Source organism: Serinus canaria, chromosome 1A, assembly GCF_022539315.1.
Source record: "Serinus canaria isolate serCan28SL12 chromosome 1A, serCan2020, whole genome shotgun sequence".
NCBI classification, from domain to species: Eukaryota; Metazoa; Chordata; class Aves; order Passeriformes; family Fringillidae; genus Serinus; species Serinus canaria.
Window position 1 is genome coordinate 25,927,501 of NC_066314.1, and position 25,333 is coordinate 25,952,833.

General features: G+C 39.9%; 1 protein-coding gene across 2 annotated transcripts in view; it reads left to right on the plus strand.

Annotated features, from left to right (window-relative positions):
* Positions 1 to 25,333, plus strand: part of DOCK4 (dedicator of cytokinesis 4) — a 221,497-nt gene that overhangs the window by 841 nt on the left and 195,323 nt on the right. The gene's annotated exons all lie outside the window — the stretch shown is intronic.

Here is a 25,333-nt window from a genome sequence, read left to right on the forward strand (position 1 = left end):
GGCGTAGTAGGCAGCTCTCCGTGTGTTTACGTCGCATTTGAACGCGGAGTTGTTCATACCGGAGAAAAGCGGGAGGAGCGCGGAGCCCTCCTTTGTGTATGTGTATTTGTATGTGTGTGTGTGTATAGCAGCGCTGTGGCGAGCCGAGAGCGCGGGGCCGCTCCGTCCCATCTGGAGTTGAGCCCAGATGTTGCTGTCTTCCGAATGCTAAATGACACAGATCATCGATGGGATTTTTTTTTTTTCTCTTGACTTCTTTATTTGTCAGGTCACAGCTGGGTTGCAAGATATTGATTAATCCTGCCACCCGCCTTTCTCTACAAGGATGGGCAAGAGGCTTAAAAATCACTCTGGGACTCCTTGGAATGGCATGCTGGATATTAGCAGTCAAGTATTTCAAGCTGCAGCCCTCCTCTCCGTCTATTTGTTGTTTATTTTTATTTTTGATCCTAGTATGCTGTTTCACAACTGAAAACATTCATCCCCTCCCCCATATATGAGCTAAAAATCACTATCTTTCTTATACTGAAAAAAAGCAGATTGAACTGTTCCCCCTATTTGACTAACTATGCCATCGTTGCTAAACAATTAGGAGATATCCCTTAAGTAAGCTTTTCTACGTTTAGTAACCCTTTTCAGGTACTTAGAGGTGAATTGCTGTTCAGCTCTGCCTTGCTTACCAGAGCTGGTGTCGCTGAGATCTTACTCCTGCTAGAGAGATACAGTTGCAATTTCTCAATAGAGAGCTTCCTTTGGATCAACCAGAAAATGTGATCCACTACAAAGATTGTCTTTATTTGTGCAAATATAATATAGTCACCCAAACGATGTGTATTCTTATTTAAATTCATTTCCTGGTTTTCTGTGATTTGGCTTCCAAAGGGTATTCAAGATAGTAACAAAAAGCCACTGTTCAAATTGGTTTCTCTGTACCCCTAGGATGGCAATGATATAGTTCAATATGACTATTGAAAAATGTTGAAATACTAGCCTAAAGAAATTTAATTTTTCACTTGGACTGCTTTTTATGCTATGTGCTCACTCACCTGCATGATGAGTGCTGTCTGCAAAATCTTCACACCCAATTACCCTGTAAGCTATTGTACTATGTAGCCATGGAGGGGAGGCAGGAGAAAGGCTTGTATCTTGCTGTATAATTGTTTAAACTTTATCTGAAGAGAACCTCATAAATCAAACTTCCATTTTGCACCATAGACCAACTTATGTGGTTTTTTTTGGTTTTTTTTTACTGTTAGGATTATTACACTGCCAAACAGCTACTAATACTTGTATGTTTATCTGCTCTGGAAAAATGGGTGCGTTAGGAAACCCCTTTGAGAATCCTGATCAGTTGTACCAAGCATATGCATCCTTTATGCAAAGAGCTCAGCACTTGCATCAACACCAGACCTCATCTGCATTTTCAGTCTGAACTCTGCAGCACATGCTGTGTGCTGCACATTTCTGCTGTGATGCCAAAATGGATGAATAACCAGACAACAGCCACCTGGTTGCACTGAAGGGTTGCTGGTGACCAGGTGGCTGTTGCTCACTTGCACAGCCTGACTGATCCCACTTTGAGGGGTAGGTAATATAAGTCACAGTCTTCTTTTCTATAAATTTTTTAACTTCTGCCTGCTAGCTATTGATAATATCTGGTTGATTTTTTTCGCTGAGCATGTTGCTTAACTCGGAGTTTATTTACTAATAGGCAGACACACTGCTTGTTCATTTCATGGTAGACATTCATGCTGCTAGGAGGAAAACCCCACTGCACTTTTATGTGCCACCTTTTGTACGACAGTTGTGTTTTTATTTTCAATGCTACAAATTTTGTCAATTATGTTGTATTATCCCGCAGGATGCTAAAAGTGAAATGGGAATATTTTTTCAATATTGAGAACTTGCTTTGTCTGGGTTTTGATATCTGTATTTTCAGAACAGAAGGTTAAGCTTGTGTATTTCACTTTGAAATTGCATATGTTTTGAGTCACACCTTCAGCTGTGGTGGCATTGTGTGAAGGATGGTGTGGTCAGTTATGTGGAGTATTTAGCACAAAGTATGCTGATGAAAGGGTAGGACAGGTAAGATTATTTTTTGCTGTTAATAATGTTTAGATGTGGTAGATGTCAAATGGAGTTGACTTGCATGAATACTGTATGCTGATCTATGTGAATTCAGAACTCAAGAGAATCACAGATTCATTTAGGTTGGAAAAGACCTCCAATACCATAGAGTTCAACCAATGATCAATATTGTTTAGCACAGCAATCAAATGCTTTGTTAAAATGAATCATTTAAGACTGCCTAGCTTTGGATGCTCTGCAGGCAGCAAAGCATTAAGTGTAGCTTTCAAAAGTGACTCTTACTGGTTGGTGTGTACTGGAAAATTTTAGTTGTAATAAATAAATCATGGGACTAAATAATTACCTAGTAGCTGCTGTTTGGAGTAAAGATAGAAGTTCTGCTCCATCCTCTATATTCAGGATATCTGTTTTTCTTTTTGTCTCACCAGATCTGCGTATTGCCATTTCATCTGATTTCTTTGATTTACCTGAATCTGTAAGGGTGCAGTTATGTTTTCTGCAAAGTGGGCAATTTGCCCTTTTCACTGAGCATAAAGTTCCTCAGCATTTCTCTGGAAGGCATTTTTTGGATTAGGGTGGAAAGATTAAGTAAGGAGAATAATTAAAAACAGTTGCTGAATGTATAAGCAGGATGGTATTCCAGATGCTGAAGTCATTCTGTACAGGAAAATATACCGGTTTAACTCTGCCAATCTGAAGTAGTGATTGGTATTTTTAGTGTGGTTAAGCCATAAATGTGCCTTTCGGAGGGGGCCATGAAGTTTGGGCATCTCCTAGTTTGCAGATAGAGGAGTATAAGGTTCAAATGGCTTTGTGCTGCAAGCTGAGGTTCAAAGGAGGAAAAAGACAGGGGCCTATTAGTTGATCACAGGAGCAGTATTGACTTGCACATAGACAAAAGCCACATCAATTGGCTTGTGTCCTGTTCTGAGCTGCAGCCAAACTAGTCTTGCTAGCAGTCCTATTGAAAATAGCAAAGTTATCCTTATCTCCATGCTGCAATCCCCTTTTTGACTGCAACTAACTTTACTGTAAATGGACTTGGGTTGTTTAGGTCAACAGTAGCTCTGTCAATAGCATGGTATAATGTGGTTTGTTAAACATAAACACTTTATTTGTGTTGTTTGAAGAGGCACACAGGAAAAGCAAATGAAGTCTTCAATCAAGCCTTATTTCCTCCATTCCTCTCCATTAATTGTGCCTCACATTTCTATCTGGAATTCACTTTGTATTTTTGTCTTAGACTAATATACTTACTGGAAATGAACTATATCCAAAATTTCTATCAAGCTGTTTAAATAATTATATTTTGCCCTGTCTCAACTCTCAATAATGTATTTGTGGGTTCATTTAACTAAGTGGTGGTAGAAGGGTGATTTTTGCTTTCTAGGTACAGCTTGTAACTGCTTGTATGGCTGGTCACTTGAAAGCAAGTGTAGGTGAGGTACCATGGGGCTCCAAGAATGAGACTGAGAGGATACCAGTGCTCCCTTTGCCTCACTGGGACAGTGGGAGTCCATTATGAAATATTCCCCCAGTTCCACCTATCTGAGATCACAAGGACCCACACATTTTCTATAGGAACATTTTTGATACATGACACGTTTGTCATGGAGGCTTTTATATCAATTTAGTATGTCAGTCAAATAAAGGTGGTATTTTTTTCTAGCCTTTATATAAGCAGTAACTTTCAATGTCTTTAAAAAATGGAATTATCTCAACTTGCAGCTTTTGGACAAAAAAAAACCACTGACTGTGTTCTGTTGGAGTACAGAACATGAAGCTGAGATTCTGAAGTAATTTTTGGTCATAAGAATAGTCTTAGAGTAAACAAATTAGGTGGTGAAATAAGGCTAAATCAAGGTTTTAAAACTAATTTAAAAAAGCTGCCTCCAAAAATCTGTAGACTTCCTTATAGGTTTGCAATGTTTTGAATGTCTTCACTATTTCCTAAGGACAGCTCAGAGCTGGCTGGCTTATTAGCATGTTATATAGTGCTCTTTAGAGACCCAGTTTTTTCCTATTTTCTACATATCTGGAGCTACTGAGGAAAATTTCTGGTGGTTATTTCACGGTTAGCTGTATACTGATGTCACTCTTTCTTCCTCTTTTGCTGTATTGAGGGGTTTTTATCCCCATTCTTACAGTTGGACTTGTGAGCCTACTAGCTGGGCTGGATTTATCCAAAATGCCATGGAACAATAGTGAATTAAATGACAGTGAGAATGTGTTTTCCCTGTGGAAAAGGAGATTTTTTTTTGTTTTGGTTTTTTTTTTTTTTTTTTTAATCTAGCATTTTCTGCACGCTCGGGCAGCATGAGATGGAGTCACTAACTTCTCTGTCAAGGAAGCTATAATTGGTTACTGGACTCCTACCATGCAGATTTCAGCAGCTTTTTGCACTGCTGCAAGAGTGTCTGCCATTGACTCATCCCTCTGCTTCCCTAACCCCAGAGAGGAAACTTCAGAATAAAATTTGGTTTCATGTTTGTAGCCTGGTACAATGTTTTCTAGGGTGTTCAATGGTTCCCAGCTCATTTCTGAGTGTAATTCACTATGTAGGTTTTGTTCTATGAAGTTCTCTGTAATTTGAGTTTTGGGATTGGGGAAAATCCTGGGAGCATTTGACTGCTTGGATCATCTGTGACACTTGAATATATTCAGCAACTGAGACAAGGCACTTTGAGTAGACAGTTTGCACCCTTGGGAAATGTGTTACTTCATTTCTTTGGTTTTTAAAGACTTTGTGTTGTGGGGGTTCTTTTGTGGGTTTTTTTGTTTGTTTGTTTGTTTTTTTTTTTAACTGGATTTCTTGGTTCTGTGAATGTACAGGAGAACAAACTTCATAACCCATCAAAGCCTGGTTCTTCACAGAAGGGTTGAAATGCAAAAGTTTTACTTCAATTTCATGGGATTTCTTTTGTTACTGTGGGATTTTTTTTTTTTTCATCATTGAGTAACCTTTTGTTTTGCTTTTCTTCATTTTCTTGCTATCTGACTGTGAGGAGCTGGGCAGAATGACTTTGAGGTGACCATCATCCACTTGCCAGTGATTTGGAAGCCAGGTGACTAACCTGGTGGGAAATGTCTCTTTTATATTTAATTGTCACATGCATTTAATTTGCCTTAAATGTCTCTAGCATTATGTAATAGAGAGGATTGCCTTTTAGTTTTTTTTTTCCTGATGGTGATAAATAGAACTATAGAAAAATATTTAGGAAGAGTTTTGAGGGATTTAATCTGTACTGCTTTCTCAAGGCCAGGTCAACTCTAGCTGTCACTTCTGGAGCATATTTGCCAATATGTTTTTTAAAATGTTGATAGCAGAGCATCTCTAACTTCTGCAGTCAGTGCTTAGCAATCTCAGTACCTAGTAAGTGTTTAACACTGGACTAGTTTCCCTCTTGAATGTATCATTGTGTATGTATGAAAACTTGCCAGGACTTTTCCTTGTATGAAGCAGCTCCAGTTATTTCATTCTGTCCTTGTAAATGATATGTTCTTATCTATGATCCACATTCAAAACTGAGCAGGGAAACTTGGTCAGCTAAAGCAGGAGCATCTTGGTGTGTGCTTTAGGTGCTGTGTCTTGTCTGCTTGTCATTGCTGGTGTGCCATTTGTTCCCGTGGCAGCAGCGCTGCACTGACTCACGTTCAGTCGGGAGCTGCTAATCAATCCCTCCGATCCTTTTCCGGAGTGCGCTTGTCTAGACAGTCCTTCTTCCATCCTGTGTTTGTCAGCTGATGATTTCTGCTTCTGTGTCTTTGCTGAATGGCACTTCTCTTTGATGCTATTTATTCCATTTGTCAGCCACTTTGAGTCCCACATTTCCCTTCTCTCACATGCCTGTTGGAAGCACCCTGTTTGACAGGTTTGAGAGATGAAATTTGGGAACTGTAGTCACTAGCAGAAGCATATCTTTTTATGAGAAGCAGTCATGATAAGCAGCCAAAGATGCTTGGATGCCACAATGATTTGCCATTAGTTTGCCATTTGTGTGTTTAAAGGAATGTGTATTTTTCAAATCTTTACAATGACAAGAGACCAAAGTCAGCTGCTGGCAGTTTCTGTTCATACTGCATTTTTCTGATTACTCAGAATTTATGTTCCCAGTTATATAGTATAAAGATGATATGATAACTTGTAAACGTTGCATTTTTGGGCACCTGAAATATTTTGTTTAAAAATAATGCTGATCTAACTTCCAGATGCTCATGGGTGAACAAGAGAGCTGCAGACAGTGTAGCTGTGAAAGTCACCTGTGCTATAGGGACAAAGAAACAAGCTTGGATTTTGCAATCTGTCATGCACTGTGCTTGCTCTTTTTTTGTTGCTTTGAGTAAGAAAGTAGGATAAAAATCAGTTTTGCTGTATTAAAAAAATCAAAAGTTTTACTGTAGGAAAAAAGTACTTGCTGATACTAATTGCACCTTTCATCTAAGTCAACTTATTTTTTTGGGTTCACATGCAATTATTTATCTACTTTATTAGTAACTACTGAATTTACTTCAACTGAAAGTGAGTAAGGTGTGTTTACTCAGTACAAAGGATTTTGTTTTCTTGATAGGTTTTGTGTAGAAAACCACACTAGTAGATGAGGTTATAAAACTGAAAATGGAGTTGCTAATTACCAAGACTCACTTAAGGTGTTTGAGGAATAAATTTCAGTTCTGCTTTTTGTGTTGCTGGATTTTGAAGTGTGTGTTTTTGTGCTTTCAAGGCTCTGGAAGAAGATGGTGGCTGGTCCAATGCAGTCAGTAGCTAAATCATGTTCTTGTTCTGTCCTTTCAGCAGCAGAGAAATGTGGTGCCCTTTGAAAATCCGTTGCTTGGGATTTGTTGATTTGAATTTTGTTGTTGTTTTTACTGAAATTATGATTTCTGAGTTTTATTTAGAAATGCAAAAAGCGTCCTTAACTATAAGGGTGCAAACTGATGCATTTTCATAAGTGCTTATCACAGAGTGAGAATCTACAAACACTGTGGATAAGACATCATAACTGCCTAATAGGGGCTCTTCCATAAAAGAAATTATGGAATTCTCCTTTGTTTTTAGAGCAAGGCATTTTCTTTTATCATCATAAATCATTTACACATAATAGGGTATTATGTAAAAGAATATTGTTTTATTCTTTTGCAACTCTTAAATTACAGGTTACCGTGCAGAAATTAAATGATTACTCCATAAAGTCTTATTTTAACTTTTCTCCTGAGCAGTGTAGTGAGGTGAGTATGTACAAGATGTTGGGCAGGTTGGGACAGGATACACCAGTACTTCTGATGCTTTGTTTTGTTCCATGGCCTGAGTGCAAATTTCTATTTCATTGTTTTTATTATAGAAACCTAATGGGTAACAGCTTGATCCTTGATCAAGCAGGAGTTATGTTATAGACTATATAAGTGTGCTGTAGTTGTATTTTTATGAGGTAGCATTCATACTTCTGTAGGTGATGTTACCTATAAAATAAAGACTATTAACTTTTTTTTCAGAGAAAAGCCCTGTGTGAAGATGGCTATTGGCTTTTAAGTGCACTATCTTATATTTTGCAGAAAAATATAGCATGGGGTAGCTTAAATGTCAACGCTGTGAACCACTAAATTCATAGGTACAGCTATGAGGAGCACTCTCAGACTTGTTGGTGCAGCTCTGAGGTCTGCTCCTTGAAACTAAGCAGGATAGTGATGGCTGTAAATGCTATTTTTTGGCAAGTGAGAGTGGTAGTGAAATAAAGCTGGATAATATTTTGTATCTTCAAGGAATATGCCTCTTTTCCTAGGCTGCATGGTTCCTTTCTTCACATCTGTACCAGGCCTGTCAGTACATAGAGAATAGAGAGCTTGGCATGCAGTTTGTGTCTTTGCATGGGATTTAGAAATGCTCTTTCTGGCATTAAGATTGTTTCCTCTTACTCTGCTAAAGAAGAAATGAGTCTGTATTTTTGAAACAATTTCATGGACGACAGTTGGCAGAGCTGCTCTGTTATTCATGTTAATTGTGGAAACTTCTTAAACATTCTTTACTTATCTGTTTCTTCCCTATTCCTCTTCATTTGCCCCCTGCCCCCAGCTTCCTTCCTTTTTTTGGTCTGTAAAACTTAGGACAAAAAAAAGAGGAAATCCTAAGGTGGAAAACAGAAGATCCCTGTTCTTCTGTTTCAGTGTAAGAAGCACATGTCAGTTCTCTGTTGGGTTTGTAACCTCTCTTCTTCCATCTACCCCTATCAGAAAAAAAAAAAAAACAAAACTACAATCTGATTATAAGTCAAGCCAGGATGATATTGATATCCTTTTTTCCATTTGGAGTAAGAAGACCTGAATGCTTTTTCTCATTGAGCCATTAGTTTTAAGTTCTCAGCTGTGTTGAACAAATGGGCTTATTCCTATTTTTTGCCAGGTAAAATAGGTGAGATAAGGGCAGACATATCTGCCTGCACATATTTTGCCACTTTATTTGTCTTGGTGAAATATACCAGTAGCAACAGTAAGCATGTCAAATTACAGATTCTCTGGTTGTTTCCATTACTGGAAAGCTCAATTCAATCACTTAAATTTTGATTATTTCTTTTCAGATTGAATTGTAAGACAAAAGACTTGTATGTGAAAAAGACAACAGACAAGTTAGGCTTTTTGCAATGATTTAATTAGCCAAAGACAATTTCCTTTCACCAGTTAATTAAAAACGCATTGTAAGAGATGCTGAAAATATGTAAATACCAAAATAATATGTGTTTTTCCAGGCATGTGTGGTGTTCTTGCATATGAGACAGCTGTTGGTTTTAGAGTTTAATCTTCTTTGGTGATAGTGTTTGGAAATGTAACATGGTAAGCAATATTCTGAGGAATTTGAGGTAATGGGTTCTCCAGCCTTAGCCATGTGACATGGAAATCACTTATTCCATAATTGCCTGCAGTGTTACTTCTTTTAAGCTGCTGTCAGTGGTTGCTTCTAGAAGACACTATTGTTTTATTGGTTTATTTAAAAAAAATATGAATAGTAGCTTAATCTCAACCTGACAATTGTAATGTGAAGCCAGGTATTCAAGAAGCAATACACAAAACTTGTTCTCTTGATGAAAAGCCTTGGCTTCCTGGTGGCATGGAGAATGAGTAGTGTCAGTCGAGCTGTTCCTACCTCTCTGTGGCTCAGTGTTGGACTGAATCTAGTGCTTTTGTATCCTCAAGCTTAAGTGTACTCTTGCTTGTTTACATTCAGAAAATCCCTGGGAAAGCCTTTAAGACTAAAAATTGTTGATCTTTAATGTGTTTGCATGCAAAGGAAAGTATTCCTTTGTTTCACTTCTGCAAAGACTCGGTTCTTGGCCAAGGCTTGAATAGCAGTGCCTCTAAAAAAGTATATGTAATAGGTGTATTAAATGGCAGCAGTTTTAATGGCTGAGATACACTTTATCTGTTAAGCAGGGGCAACAAAATATGTTGGTCCCTGTTTTCCCAATCTAATCTGAAAAATATAACCTAGTAAATAGGAAAAGTGCAGCTGCAACATTAGAAAAATTGCATGGGTTTTCATCATGATTCTTAGAAAGATATGTTTGGATTTATATTGATAAATATTGCCTCTAGCTCTTTTTGAGCAGCCAGTTAACAGCATCATAATTGACATGCAAATGTGGCTGTACAGATGATAGAAATCTGTGGTCTCTATCAGTGTGCTTTGCCTCTTTTTGAGTTCCCCAGCAAAATAGTGACCAAGTAGAAAGGGACTGGACTGATGAGGAGGTGCCTCTTTTCAGAGAGGCAAAGGTCCAGAATAAACCTATTTAGCTGATATGTACTGAATGGACTCTTAAACTAGCAAGTTAGGATCTTTTGGTTAGTCTATGAAGTGGATTTCTTGTTTGCTGAGCCATCATAAGTTTGGCTCGTTAATGACCTCTGTAAAATACCATTTATATTTTGATGTGCCTTATGCAAAACCTTAAAAAGCACTCTGCAGGCTACAAATAACAGGTTTTGTGTAGGATATGAATATGCACAGCTACCCTACCAAATGTTAAAGTAATCCAGGAAACTCAGAATAGCATATTGTCCTGATTATGTGTGTGTGGTAAGGCTTTGAGCAGAATGTAATTGTCTGGGGACCAGCATGACCACGGCCAGGCAAGCTCTGGGGCTCACCCAGCTCTGGCCATGTGCTTCCCCCTATGCCTTTGTAACAGCTTCTCTGATGAGCAATTGGGAGAGCTGATCTGGCTGGAAACTAATCACTTTTTTTGGCAGGGTGGTATTTACACTGCCTCAGCATCTCTAGCTGGGTTTGGATTGTCTGCCAAAGTAAGGGTGCCAGAGTGGGGGGAAGCGAGCGAGGGTGCAGCTGGGAGTACAGAGGATGGCAGGACCCCAGTGCTCTGCTTGTGCCTGCAGGCACATCAGATGAGGTGGAACAGAAAGCTACAGCCTAATGAGAAATTTAGTTTGCCTGTCAAGAATATATCACACTTTTCATGGGGCAGGAGCAGATGACAAACTGATAGATAAACTGTATGTCATCTTATCCAGCTGCTTGGTCTGGATTCATGTGTGTTTTGTTTACACAATCCACCGTTATAAAACTCTTACACATTTCAAGTTACTGCCAAGCACAGTAAGTGCTTTCTTATTCCAGAGGCTACTTCGTGAGCAATTACCTCCATTTACAATCCCAAATTTGGTCTTCCTTGCGATAAGCAGGACTGTCCAAACATGTTTTGGACATGAAGTTGAGATTGATTTTTGAGAGCCCTTAGCAGGCTCCTTAAATAGATTGAGTGTCACAAGATCAGAAAATAAAGACTCTAAAGATGTAATTTCAGCTTTGTGGATGTAAAACTAGTCAAATTATGCCATGGAGCAGAACTTATGGAAAAAGGTAGAAAGTGACAGAACTGAGAATTGGTAAATGTACATCAGGAGTCCTGTGAGATGTAAATAACACAGTAAAATAAAATGAGCCCAGATGTCATACTTCTAACATAGTTATGAGAAGTCTTTGTCCTACCACTGCATTCAGAACTTAAGTACGTAAACATAAGGTACTTTCAAAATCAAAATATGTGAAAGAAAAAACTAACAGTTCTGCCTGATAGAATAAAAATATTTTATATTTGACAATTTCACAATAAAATTTTAGATGTTTTACAAATACTTTATAAGAAATATTTTATAATGATGACATATAATAATATGGTTGTTATAATAACTTCAATGAAAACTGCTGCTTCTCCAGAATGATGGCTCTTAAGCATTTCCATTGCCTCTTCATTCAGCATTATACTGGGGAATAAATTTGAGGAAGGGGCCTTGGCAGTTTCTTCTTCCAGCTGTCCCTACTAGTCTTGTCCTGTTTCTTCTTTGCTGTGGCTATTTCTGTGTTAGCTCTCCTGGAAACCATCAGTGAAGTGCCTGAGCCACAGTCATGTTCCCTTCTGGCTCTCATCTGCTGTTGCAGAGCTCATTTGTCTCACTTCTGGCTGTCAGTTTTTTAGGTCTGAAAACTTCGACTCAAGCTTAGAGAAAATACTCTTTGGTTAATTATGCATTGTTTGTTTTGTACCAAAATAAGTTTTGGATACATAACAAGAACCTTCAGCACAGGAGGAATTGTTTGATTTGGCTATGATCTATGGGTACCAGACTTCTCAGTGTCTGTTAAACACAAAACAGCATCCTTATGACTTTTCTGGTATGGTAGCTATAGAGCTGGGGCATCACAAAAGTAACATCATACTGGAGGCATGTTCTTCAGTGTCTTCTCCCCTTTTAAGTTAGTCTAGTTATGAAATTACTTTTACTGTGTTCAATACATTTTTAAAAATCTGAAACACCCTCTGGGAGTGGGTGTGTTTAATGTACAGAAATGTACAAGGATAGGAACTGGAATGTGATCTCTAAACTGGATGTATTTTTTTTCTCAGTTTCCTCAAATTGTCAGTCACCTAGCTTGTAATACTTCAATTACTAAGTGTAATACTTCAATTACTTCAAACACTAAGTGTGTTTTAGACCAGTTGTCCCACAAGGTTTTGAATTTGTGTGTCCCTGCTGTTCAGCCCTACCACAATGAAATGGGATGTGGGGAGGAGAAAAAAGGAGCTATCATGTGTCTGATAATTGTTGTTTGGCTCATAGCCAGGTTTCTGTTTATAAAGAGTTCTATAGTGTGATGTTAAAATATGTAACTTGTCTGAAAATGTCAATATTTACTTTTCTCATGAAGTCTTGATTTGTTGAAGTACCTTTAAAATTTTAGGAGCAAATAGTTATCAGGTATCAGTGTTCCTTTTGTTTTTGCAAAGAGAGTTTGGATAACCCTTAGCCTTTTTATCTGTGTGCATGTTACTTTTTTGGTTTTTTTAAACAACACTGCCCTACCAGTTCACAAAAGGAAGTGTTTGGTGGGTGATATCTTTATGGAAGATTAGATACCAAGACAACTTCATGATGAAATACAAAAGTGGTTTTGAAAGGAATAGCTTGGTCTCCTCAGATCTATATTTAATAGGAAAGCTGTTTGGGCAGGTCTGGTTTGGCTTCTTTTTAGTTACAGAGGTTGGATACTGTGTAATTCCATGATGCAGTCATTTTTCTTCCTCTCTAGAGAACTTTACCTCCAGAAATTCATCAGTGCGTAGTTCAGCCATAAAATACTTTGACTTTTTCCTAGAATCAGTTATTTTGTACCAGCTACAAAGAAATTTGTGTTCTGTATGGCTGTTGACTTAATGAACAGATGAGGCATTCCTGCAGCCTGTGGTATGTCACGGGGGCCCTGGGGAGGTGAGAGGAATGCTGGGGCTGCAGATACGCCACTGAACCGCTGCCACTGCCACTGTGAAATGCTGCAGCACACAAACAGTGCAGCATACCTGATTTAAATACCTCGAATTCCCCAAGCTTAGAGATGGAGCAGGATTTCATAGAATTTGCTTTGTAATCTCGTGTCAAGCTCTCTTCAAGGCAGCATTATACACTGGTGTGTGAGTGGGTGAATAGCACTTGGCAGGCTCTGCTGGCACTTGGCTCTTTTAACGTCTCCTACAATAATGACTTAGAAGCAGAACTTCTACCCTTCCCCTGCTTAATTTACCCATGTGGTTCTCCCAAATATGGTGGTTTTTGCACTTTCTGTACAATGTCAATTTCAGGCAAAATTAGCTTAAGTTTCTCATAGCACGAAAAATAAATTTACCTGCACAGCTGTGTGGAGATACAGACAAAATGCTAATTGTTTTGTGGTTACTTGAAAACTGTTTTTTAGCTTTTGCATGTTAACCTTGCAAAGGTGAACTGTTATAATTCATGAAGTATGTGACCTGAAAACACTTGGGTTAAGTATGTATTTTATTTGTATTTTTGGAGGGGCTTTTTGGGTAAATACTGGCAGAGGTTATTGTAGCAGTATCAATTGGAAATGAAGGGAGACTTAACACATGTACCTACAAACTTAGGCTTGGCAGACCCTAGAAAATTGAAGGTACTGGGTATCAGAAGAGACTGGATGAGGGATTATGGAGTGCAAGTGAAATGACAGGCAGGGGCAGAGAGGTCAGAACTGCCATTTGGTTTTACCAGGGTTTACTAATGAACTTACAGGGGAAAAAGCTGGTAGTCAGACACAGTCAGAGAGTTAGGAGGAGTTATGACTATACTGAAAGGCAGAAAAATGTATTAAAGTGTGAGAAAGTTTATAAGAAGCTTTTTTTATGCTCCCCTGATGGCCTGTTTTGTGGCATCTGCTGCCTGCCTTTCCAGTAGGAAAGCTGTAATTAAGGTTTGCTGCAAAACTTGCAGAATAAAGACAGTGGGGGAAGAAGATCTGGGAAGTGTTTCTGGATGATGTGCTTGTCAGGGATTTTGGTTTGGAAACCATATACATAAGATTACTTCTGGTGCTAACTGGATCTTACTAAAGTACACTTCAGAAACAAGACCATGTCAAGATTTTGCAGTACTTGATTCAGCTTGAATTTTCATGGAATCATGTTAGCTGTGTGGTTTTAGGGAGGGACCTCAGGTTTGAGCTTTCTGTAATCAGTTGTCTTTATCTTAGTTTGTAGGTCATGCAGGTTTTAGTTTGCTAGATAACGACTCTGAGAGATTCTTGAATGTTGCTAATGAGCTTTGGGCTAATCAAAAGTCCTCGTCCTCTGGCTCAGGGCTCCCTGCTATCTGAACAAACTGTTCCTGAAAATACAGAGTTTCTCATTTCCAGAAGGCTGCTTGGAAACTTTTGGCTCAATACTTAATTGTGACCAAAGAAGCGACTGAATTGAGAGCTCATGGGGTAGTGCTCTTTGCTGTATTATGTGCTCCAGCCACTGAGGTGCTGGTGGATTTGCTAGGAATAGGCAGCATTCAGCTGCAACTTGAGGATTCAGTCACTGTGTGACCTACAAATGACAGACACTGGTAGATGTTGAAAGAATTAGACACTGCAGATCTTATCTGTTAGATGTTCATGCCATTTTACCAAGGTAGTGGATTCTGTCAGGGTCCTGTGTCTGCAGGGAATCGAGTTCGAGTTTGAATTAATTTGTAAGTATGGTTTCACCACTTGGAAGTTATCTTGATTAAATGACAAGTTCACTTGGCTTTAAAAGAAATGCTTTGTTTGCTGTACAATGCACTAGCATTCCCTGTATTGTCACCTCACTTCACCTCAGTAAAATACAGACTAGTAGAACTCGTGTACTAAAAAATACTATTTATTAATGAAGAGTATGTATTTGTTCAGAAGTGTAGGAAGTGATGAGTGACTGTGATTTATTTTTTTGTTAAACTAAGGTTGACTGCAGGATTTTTTTTTCTTTCAAATTCTTTTCTTTTTTTTTTAATTTTAATAGGCTTCTGTGTAGAGTGAGCCTTCAGTCTACTGGCAGGCACTCTTAGAGAACACGGCAAGCATATGTGAGTACAGGTACCAGTACTGCTCAAAATATCATCACAAAGGGCTGTGGCAGAGAGTGATAGGAGTTGAGTCTGTATCATCATGAGCTGTGCAGCAGAAGTGTGATGAATGCCTGTAGTGTTTGTCTGATGGCCTTTTTATTGAAGATAATACACGTTTCATAATAAATTAATAATTGTATTCTAATGTTTTAAATGTCTGCTCTCACATAGTTCACTTCTGAAATCCTAAATATGTGTTTAAAAGTGCTTTGTTTTCTTATCACAAATATGATTTAAATTTTCAAGTAATGTAGCTGTGTGTGTAGTGGCAGACACTGGTGACCTTACTGAAGACAGAATCCAGGCCATTCGGCTACCATCCAAATGCTCTGCCAGCTTAGCTACTTGACCACCTGCTTCTGTTTTTCCATTCCCTTTGCAAATGCAGGTTTTGTTCGTTTTCTGGCATCTCATCATTGCCTTTCATAAAAAGAAATCAAATTGTGAGGATAAGGTCTCTGTTCTGTCGACCACTTGGGTGTCTTTGTGACTCTTGTAGTCCTTTGAGTTTTCATCAGCCATTCAAGCATGGCATGGCTTGAAAAGAACAGAGGATGATGCCTTCTACCCCTCCATGCTGTCTTTCCCCAACCATGCTCCTACACTTTGGATTGCAAGACTCAGTGGCAGCCGTGTAGTTGCGCTCAGTCTCACTGTAGCTTTCCTGCTCTGCATGAGCCTGGTGGCTGTCCTCAGTGGGAAACATCCAGGTAGTGCTGATGTGCTGTTGAAGCACGTGGATATTCCTTTAACTGTCCAAACAGGCAGCTTAAATTCTTTGTTTTTGTTCATGTATGTACAAATGTAAATATGTACATACATGAACAAAATGTAAATATGTAAAAATTTTCAATGTGTAAAACTGGAATAAAGGAAACACTGATCATAAATAAATCTTTGAGACCTAATGGTAAATGCTTTTGAGTACAAATCCCTTAATAGCCCAGTGTAACTGGAGTGCTGAATGGGGAATCTTCAGCAGTGAGTTACATTCCCACATCTACTGATCTGCTCATTGGCTGCATCCAAATTACATGACCTCAGTGCCTGGTTTGTAAAGCAGCACTCTGAAAAGCAGGCTAGCACTGCTGACTGAAAGCTTGTGTACTTGTTTCATCCGACATAGCTGAGATAGTTCAGGAGTTACGTCGGTGGTTGGTTGATGAAAACTAAAGGAAAAATGGGTGGCTGTTCTGTGGCTTCTCATGTGTTAAATGCTGCTGGTGGTTTCTAAAGTTTTTGTCCCATTTTTGTCAAGACATGTAACTGTGATGCAGTGATTTGGGTGCACTAAGTTTTAAATAAGAAAAATCATAAATTACTTCTGGTTTCAGTATAAATGCCAATGGATTTTTTTAATCTTGTACTTTAAAATGAATCAGTCATGGAAAAAAGTTGTCTCCTGCTTTTTCTATTGCATCTGAAGGCTGCATTTGGTGTTCCCTCAGGCTTGGTCTAGTGGAGTGGATAGAGTGAAATAGGGAGGTACTGCAGAAGCCGTGAAATTGCTTGATGAACTCTCACTTTTATTTGGTGTTGGTTTCCATTGCATTCTGTAATATCTACAATAGATGTCATTTTTCAAAAGGTGGATGGACTACCTGGACTGTCTTTTGCTGGTGGTTCAGGCAGAGAAAAGAGGGAACTGAGCAGGCACTGGCTGTAAATCTGATCTAAATATAGTTAGCTATGCACATACTTGCAGCATTGTCTGAATGAGTGATTTTTGTAATCTGGCAGTATTTCTTGTTAGACAGATTAGTCACTTGGCAATGCTGAAGTGGGAACTTTGGTCTGGGTTGGAAAGTCTGCGTGTTCTACCATTTGAGAAGGTATCTGGTGTGTTTAGACCAGGGGATCTGGCATCAAGATGTGGTTGTGCAGACTCTACTGTGAGATGCTGAGGGTCTGCACGAGCTCTGTGTAGGGGTGGGGCTGGGATGTTTGCTGGATTGCCATTGCTGTGTCTGCAGGTCCCTCTGACATCCTAGAGGATTGTCATGAGGGTCCCAGTTAAGGTGAGTCAGTGTTGTCAAGAAACTTCCTCTAAGTTGTCATGCTGCAGAGGCTTCAACAGAAATATTAAGAGTTCTTTGAGCATATCTTACTGGTTTTGATCATTTATTTAACCAAAGTGGAATAATTGAGTTCCCACTCTTAAGTTTTCTGCAGTAAATATTTATATTCTCTTTTGATTTTTATCTCTTGGGTACCAAAGATGAACTTCAGAGCCAGTGTTTATTAATTTCTTTAATTTCCTGCCTTTCTTTGTAAAAGAATCTACCATGGAACAAGTGACATGATAAAACTTTGTAAAAAACAACAAACAAACAAAACCCAAACAAACAAAAAACTCACTAAAACCAAAAGCAAATCCAAATCAAAACTCCACAAAAGATTCCTACAGCAAAATACAAACCAGTTCAACATTTGCCAGTTAGTATCTAGTATTCTGCTTTCAGCATATTAGAAAGACAGTGCAATTAAACAATACACATGGGAACAGTTTTCTTTAGTTTCTTGTGAGCATTCAGAACCAAGTATAGGGATAAAGGTCTAGCTTGGTGTCATCTGATACAGGGGAAGATTTCTGTGCATCCTGTTTAGAGAGTTTTTGCTTCCCAAGTGGTAAAACACTGTGTATTATAAAGACGGGTTAAGGAAAACATTACCTCTTTGAACCATTTGCTATTATTGTTTTGTGCAAATCACATGCTGTCAGCTGTTTGGTTTTTGGGGTTTTTTTTTGTGCCAAATGTAGATTATTTTTCTGTTCACAATAATGTTCAGACAAGAAGTCTGAAGTATATGCCATTGCTATATGCCAGCAATGTACCACTGCTAGTCTGAGGTAGTAGTATCTGGATTACGATAACAAATAACAGCTTTTCTTGGTATATCTTGGAGAGTGTTTGTAGAGCATCCAAGCTCTCCAGAGATTTACTTCTTTAACTGGCTGTCTGTTTACCATGCTCAGGCTTTAGCCAGGATAGACTTCAATACATATCTGCTAGGAAGAGTTTAAAAAGGTAATGAGGAAAAACAAACACTTTGTTTTCAATTGTAATTACAAGCAATGAACATAAAGCCAAGTTATGTTTTTGTGCCTAATTTAAAGCCTTGTTTCTCAAAATAAATGTACAGATCTGGAAATTCTGTGATGCAATGCCTGTTTTCTTATTTTCTTTAACCATTTCAGTCAGGTATTTGGATAAGAGATGCCATCAGTGTCAAAAGCAATTAGCTGTAGTAACAGCTGGCTTTGAGATCTGACCATTTTTATGCCCTACCTTGTTAGGTTATAGAAAGAAGAATAGGGTCAATATTCTCTTTGGTATTCTCCAGACAGTGCCCCTGGAGAAAGAGACTGAGACTTATCCTGGCTTAGATTTGACAGCTGACTTGGTTGTGCCACATTAACTATGATGTGAATGTGCAATACATAAGCTACTGATAATTGTTGTGCTGTCTGGAGAAAGAGTGGTCTTGGTTCTCAAGCTGTTCTCAAGACTCAGAAGAGTCTTCAGTGCACGAATAAATCATCAGTGAATTAGTTTTGCTGTGACAGATGACCTTCAGTGTGAATGGCCAACATTTTGTTGAGGAGGTGGTGGGTTGGGTTTGGGTGGTCAGGTTTTCCTAGTGGCACAGGGGTGAATCTTTGATGTGCTGCCAGAAGCTCCCCCCTTGTCTGACAGAGCCAATGCCAGGCAGCTCCAAGACAGACCCACTGCTGGCCAAGACTGAGCCCAGCAGTGCTGGGGGTAATGCTGCTGGGATAATGCATTTAACACCAGAAAAGCTGGTACATGACAGCAGTGTAGGCAGAGAGAGGAGAGAGATGACATGGGAGGAAGGGCCCTGCAGACTCCAGGGGCAGTGAAGGAGGGCTGCCCCAGGTGCCACAGCATTCCCAGGCAGATCTGGTGAGTCAGGCTGTCCTCCTGCAGCTCATGGAGGTCCATGGTGGAGCAGAGATCCACCTGCAGCCCATGGGGGACCCCATGCCAGAGCAGGGGCATGCCCAAAGGTGGCTGTGACCCTGTGGGACGCCCATGTGGGAGCATGGCTCCACAAGGCTCCTGACAGGACTTGTGGCCCCATGGAGAGAGGAGCTGGAGCTCTGTGTTGGAGCAGGTTTGCCAGCAGGACTTGAATCCTTTTCAGGGCCCCATGCTGAAGCAGTGTGTTCCTGAAGGACTGCACTCCATGGAAGGGACCCACACTGGAGCAGCTGGTGAAGAGTTGCAGCCTCTTGCAGTAGGAAGTTTGTGAAGGACTGTCCCCTGGGGAAGGGACCCCCATGCTGGAACAGGGGAAGTGTGTGAGGGTCTTCTCCCCGAGGAGGAAGGAGCAGCAGAGACAACATGTGGTGAACTGACTGCAGCATCCTTTCCCAGTCCCCATAAGCTGCTAGGGGAATGGATAGAGAAAACTGAGTGAAATTGTGCTTGGGAAGAGTGGGTGTTTAAGATTTAGTTTTGTTTCTTGTTATCCTACTCTGATTTGATTTGTAATAAATTAAATGAATTTTTCTCCTGGTCAAGTCTGTTTTGCCCATGATGGTAATTGGTGAATGATCTCTCCCTGTCCTTACTCTGACCTACAAGCTTTTATTCTATTTTGTTCTATTTTCTCTGCACTGTCCAGCTGAGAAGGGGAATGATAGAGTGGCTTAGGTGGGCACTTGGCCTCCAGCCAGGGTTGACCCATCTTAGAGGCGAAGAGGGACTGATGTGTTTGGAAATACTTATTGGAAAAAAAAGGAAATGGTGCTGTCAGGCCATTTATTTTGGGTCAGTATTTAAGCTTCTATAATGTGTGGCCTTAGAAAGGCCTTGTTAACAAAGGCAGGCTTCATGACAGACAAATCTGTAGTTCCTAAAAGGAGCCAAACTTTGCCCATTGCTGTCAGTCAGACTAGAAGCTTGTCAGCTGCTGGGAGGGGAACAAGCAGTAAGGAAAAATCAACAAGGTAAAATTAGAATTTCTCCCAAAATGTCCATTTATTCTAAGGTGTTTTTAAAGTGTGTTTATATCCTGATGGTATTTCTGCTTGATATGAAGATTTTCATTGTATAACTAACGCAGGATTGGGACTGACATTTTCATCAAGACCAGAATTATTTCCTGACAACAATACCTGCATATATTTCTAGATTTATTACAGTAATCTTAGAAATCCTTTATGAGGTATATATCCCCTGCAGAAACACCTGCTTTTGTAAGAGTAATAGTTTACTTTAAACATTTTTTAAATTGTACATTTTCCTTGGGTTTTTTTTAAGGTGCTAACACTATCCTGTGTTTCAGATAGCACTGAGATTGTGTCCTTAACCATTTATATGAGAAGCCTGTTAGTGCTACCATTTGACTTGGAAATTAGAGACTTCTCCCTGTAGTTACAGGAGCACAAAAAGTCTGTTGGTTTTGAGCAACGCTCAACAGTTATCTCTAACATGAAACAGTTATTTCTGAAAGTGATAGATAAAAAGAGCCCTGGAAGTCCAGCACTGTTCAAGTGCTGGAAGTTCAAGTGTTTCACCTCCCTTGAGACTTTTTTATTAGCTACGTCCATTACTTTGTTATACTCTGCACATAGTTTGAAAGTATAAAGCAGCAACAGACAGAAGAGGGGAAATGGTGGAAAAAACCTGAGTTTGGTAGGATGAAGCCAGAGCACAGACATGTAAGAATGGGAGCTTGAAACTGTCAGGGAAAGTATTTGAGAGAGAAGACCTGGGGGCAACAGAAGCAGGATTTGTGGGGAACGACTGACTATAGGGGAGCTTTCTGCCTTTGGCTGTTTTCTAGCTCTGCTGAAGCCCATGGATGTGGGAAGATAATTGAGTTAGGAATGTCACCTGTTGTCTGTGTTATATCAGAAGCCTCATTATTAGCTATTTTAAAGTAGGGGACAGTGGGGATGAGATTATGTGCAGCTGGCACTGCCAGGCTGAGAATGTGGGTGCTCTGGTTTGTGCTCTGAGCAGGCATGTTGTGTTCTGCTGATGTCCTGGATTGCCTCTGCCTTTTGCAGCCTGAGCTAAGCAGGTGTGCTCAGCTCTTTTTTGACATCTTCCTCCCTTGATTCCCAGCTAATGTCCTTGTTTCCAACCCTCTTCTTCAAGCTCTTCCTGCATGCCTTGCAGCAGGCTGCTATCGACAAGAACAGATTGCTGGTGACAAGAAGACAATGAGACTGATTTGAGGAAGTCAAAGCTTGAAATTACAAAAGCAGAACCATCTCGGGCTGGAGCTTCAGGAGGGGAAGTGAGACCAGACCGATGGGCAGTTGCCTGTCCAGGACTCATTGTTCCAACCTGTTTGGTTATTTTTCATCCACATACTCTCATCCCTCTGGTGCATGTACAGGAGCCCAGGTCTGATGGAGACAGACTCCTGTTGCTCAAGTTTCTGATTGCCTGGCAAGCACTGAGGCAAAGATGTACCTCTTGTCTCTCAGGCCCTCTCACTACCAGCTTGGAAGGTGGTGGAAAGGAGCTGCAAAGACAGTTTTTCCTAATACCTGCATGTACTAAGAAAAGTGTTTGTAATACCCTTTGATGCAAAAATGGAGAAGGCTTCAAATTAAGTATAGCATATTATTTTCATGTGAATGTGTTTAGAGTTCCTAAAGGACATCAATAATAGTGGCTTAAAAGTTATCATGAAATATATTTAGTACCTAGTATGCTGATGTCCCAAGGACTTCAGGCTCCACTGTGATAGAAGTAATGGCCTTTATTGAGGTCTCCACCCCGTTCATACCCAGTTTTTATGCCTTAAAATTACCACACTTGTCTTCAGTATGAATTCCTTTTACCTGCAGTCACAAAACATTAGTGGATTGGTGTAAAGTGTACTTGGAGAGCTATCTGAGCTCTGTTGAGCAGGGGATAACCTGAGGCTGCAGCAGGTAATTGCTGAGAATTAAGTTCAGAAGTGCAAATCTCCAAGTCCTGATGTGAGAACTCTAGACTTGAACTTGACAAGGCTTTGAATATGCCATCAAAGCATTTGTATAAAGTCCAAATAATTAATTTGAGATTAGCATTAACTGCATACTTGACTAGACAATACATGTGTATATGGGCTGAGGTTTTTGTGTGTCATGCAGAGTAAAATTTTGGATGACTGCTACCCTGGGCTAGCGGGGAGTTTAGTAGGCTAGTGCCTTTGTCAAACCTCAAGGCTGTCTGGCATATGAGGACCAAAATTATTTCCAAGGGGCTGTCTCACTCTTGTGAGAAGTGATCATCTTTCCATGTTTCACATAATGCCAAAGACTGTGACAGTTTTCAGCTAGTCTCAGTGCATTTGGGTGTGGAAGTGGAGTGAATGTCGTTCTTTAATGTCAGCCTGAAGTAATACTAGTGAAGATACCTGACCTTACCTAAACCAGAGTAAAAGAGAGATGAACTTGTGTTTTTTCCATAGACACAATCCCAAGTACTGTTATTTTCATTAGTAATTGATTAATTTTAATAATTCACAGATAGAAATGTATAGTAAAAACTGGATCCTTGGAAAAAAATTATTGGTGTAACTTCAAGTAGATATATTATTTTAACAAGTACTTTTGATGAAGTGTTATAATTTAATTGGCAGCTTCTCGTAATTAGCAGACAATTTCATTCCTGCCGAAATAGATTTTTTTTATATTAATGAATGTAATGTTAATCAAAAACCCTTTAACTCATAAAAGCAAGCTAGTGAAAAGAAATAATTACTGCAAGCTACAAAGATGCAGGCTTCTCAGTAAATTTTAATGACTGCTTCTAAAACTCCTGGAAGAAGAGCTTGGAGATCTTTTTTTTATCATTAAACTGTCTCCATTTCTCTCCATACAGAGAATAAATAGCTATGTGATAGCTGTTTTCAAACCAGTTTTCAAAACCAATTGTTGTGAATTTTTTTCCAGTGTGTCTAGCATTTCTTGCTGTGTCAATGTACATATAGTACAGTGATTTTTCTTTTTGTACTGGACTTGTTTGACCTCGTGATGATTCAAATGATTTGACAAAATCAAGCAGGGCCTTTGTATTTTAAAAAGAGGAATTGTGATAGAGATGAGCCTTGTTAAAGATCTATCCTGTTTGGATTTATTAATCTGTGCCAATGTTTCTGTGAGATATCAGTGTGCCTTTATCTGACGGAGGAATAAATGCCAGTCTCTTTTTCTACAAATTCATTGCAGGGAAAAACTGTTCTTTTACAGTAGACAGTGCTTAATGTAATAATCTAAAACTCTGCTTATGAAGAGTGGAAGTAGTCTTAAATTTTTTTGGCTACTCTAGAAGCAAAGTGATGCTTGCTTTCCTTTTTTCCAGAATCATAGTAGAACTTAAATGTTTAAAGTATCCATTTACCTCAGCAAATATATTGGATATAATTGAAGAAAAATTACTACCCTGTACAGATTGAGAGAAGACATTCAGAGAAACCCAAAAGATTGTGATTCTCATGGCTGAAAATCTGAGATGAGCCAGCAGTGTGTGCTCAGAGCCCAGAAAGCCAAATGCATCCTGGGCTGCATCAAAAGCATTGTGGGCAGCAGGTCAAGGGAGGGGATTTGGATGATCTTTGCTCTGCTGAGACCCCACCTCAAGTGCTGCAGCACTTCAGCACCAGACAGACCTTTTAGAGGGGATCCAGAGGAGGGCCATGAATATGGATAGAGAGCTGGAGCACCTCTCCTGCAAAGACAGGCAAGGAGAGCTGGGGATGTTCAGCCTGGAGAAGACGAGGCTTTGGGGTCACTTCAGGCTTTGGGGTCACCTCCACTACCTAAAGGGGGCTTATAAAAAGAGGGAGAGTGACTTTTTACACAAGCAAATAGTGGTAGGGAAAGGGGGAATGGCCTAAAGTGGTAAGAGATTTAGATTAGATGTTTAAAATAATTTTTTCACTCAGAAGGTAGTGAGGCACAGGAACAGGTTGGCCAGTGAAGATGAGGATTCCCCATCCCTGAAAGTGTTCAAGGCCTGGTTGAAGGGGGCTTTGAGCAACCTGGTGTAGTGGGTGGCATGCCTACCTATGCTCTTGGGATTGGAACTGTATGATCTTTAATTCCCTTCCAACCCAAGGACACTGGATTCTGCTTCTATCATCTTATTTTTTCCCCCTGCCACTTTCTGCAAAGAAGTGTCAGCATAGGTTGGAATTCAGCAGACTTTCTCTTTTCTTTCCTTTATTACATGTCATAAAAAGTTTTATGCTCAATGAATGTTGACAAGCATGTAATTATGCAAAGCTGTTAAAACATGCAGTTGCTACACCTTGCTTACTAGCATTTTTGCAGCAAGTTTTCTTCAACTCTCAATTGCAGTCTCTTCACCTTGTGACCTTCTGTTGGATGCTTTTCACTGTGTCATGTCTGTTGCCCTGTGGAGCTCAGCAATAGGTACAGTTCCATCTGTTTCATGCGTGGCCATCCCCAGTGCTGAATAGAGGGGAAGGATCACCACCCTTGCTGGCAATACCTTGCAGCTCAGGGTACCATTGTGGGCACACTGCTGGTGCATGTTCAACTTGGTGTCCAATGAGACTCCCAGATACTTCTCTGCCAAGCTGCTTTCCAGATAGTTGCCACCACTCCCTGTATATACTGGTTCCCTGGGTTTGTTCTCTCCCAGGTGCAGGGCTTTGCCATTCCCATGGCTGAGTTTCAGGATGTTCCCATCAGCCCATTTCTGCAGCCTGTTGAGCCCCCCCCAGATGCACTGCCTCCAGTTTTGTGGTTTTGCTGGGAGTATGCTTGGCTTGTGTTGAGCAGGGTTCTAGGTAGTGTTGACTCATGGCATACTCATGGGACTTTGTGCCACTGGTCACCTCTCTCTGACCACAAGCCTGGGCCTAGCCATCCAGACAGCTTTCATCCACCTTGCCATTGGCTCATCCTGCACTTCATCAGCTTCTCTGGGACACTCTTACAAGGCATAGTCTCAAAGGCCTTGCTGAAGTCTGGGTGGACACTTCCCACTGCTCTCCTCTTGCCTGCCAGGCCAGTCAGTGGCTTGTAGCAGGCTGCTGTGTAGGTTTGTGCCTGTACACATGTGTGTGTGTAGTGGATAACTTGTAACTCCTGAAGCACTGCTCTTGCTAGGTGTGTTTCAGGTTCTGCACTGTACAGACCATAAATCACTTCCTGGGCTTCTGCACTTGAAGCTATTAACTCTACTAGCTAAGATAAATGACTAATGCTATGCTCAGTGGGAATAAATATATTTTATTCAATGTGGAGTGCCTTAATGATAAATTTCAAGCTTTGGAACATCTTCAACTATTTAAAATTATT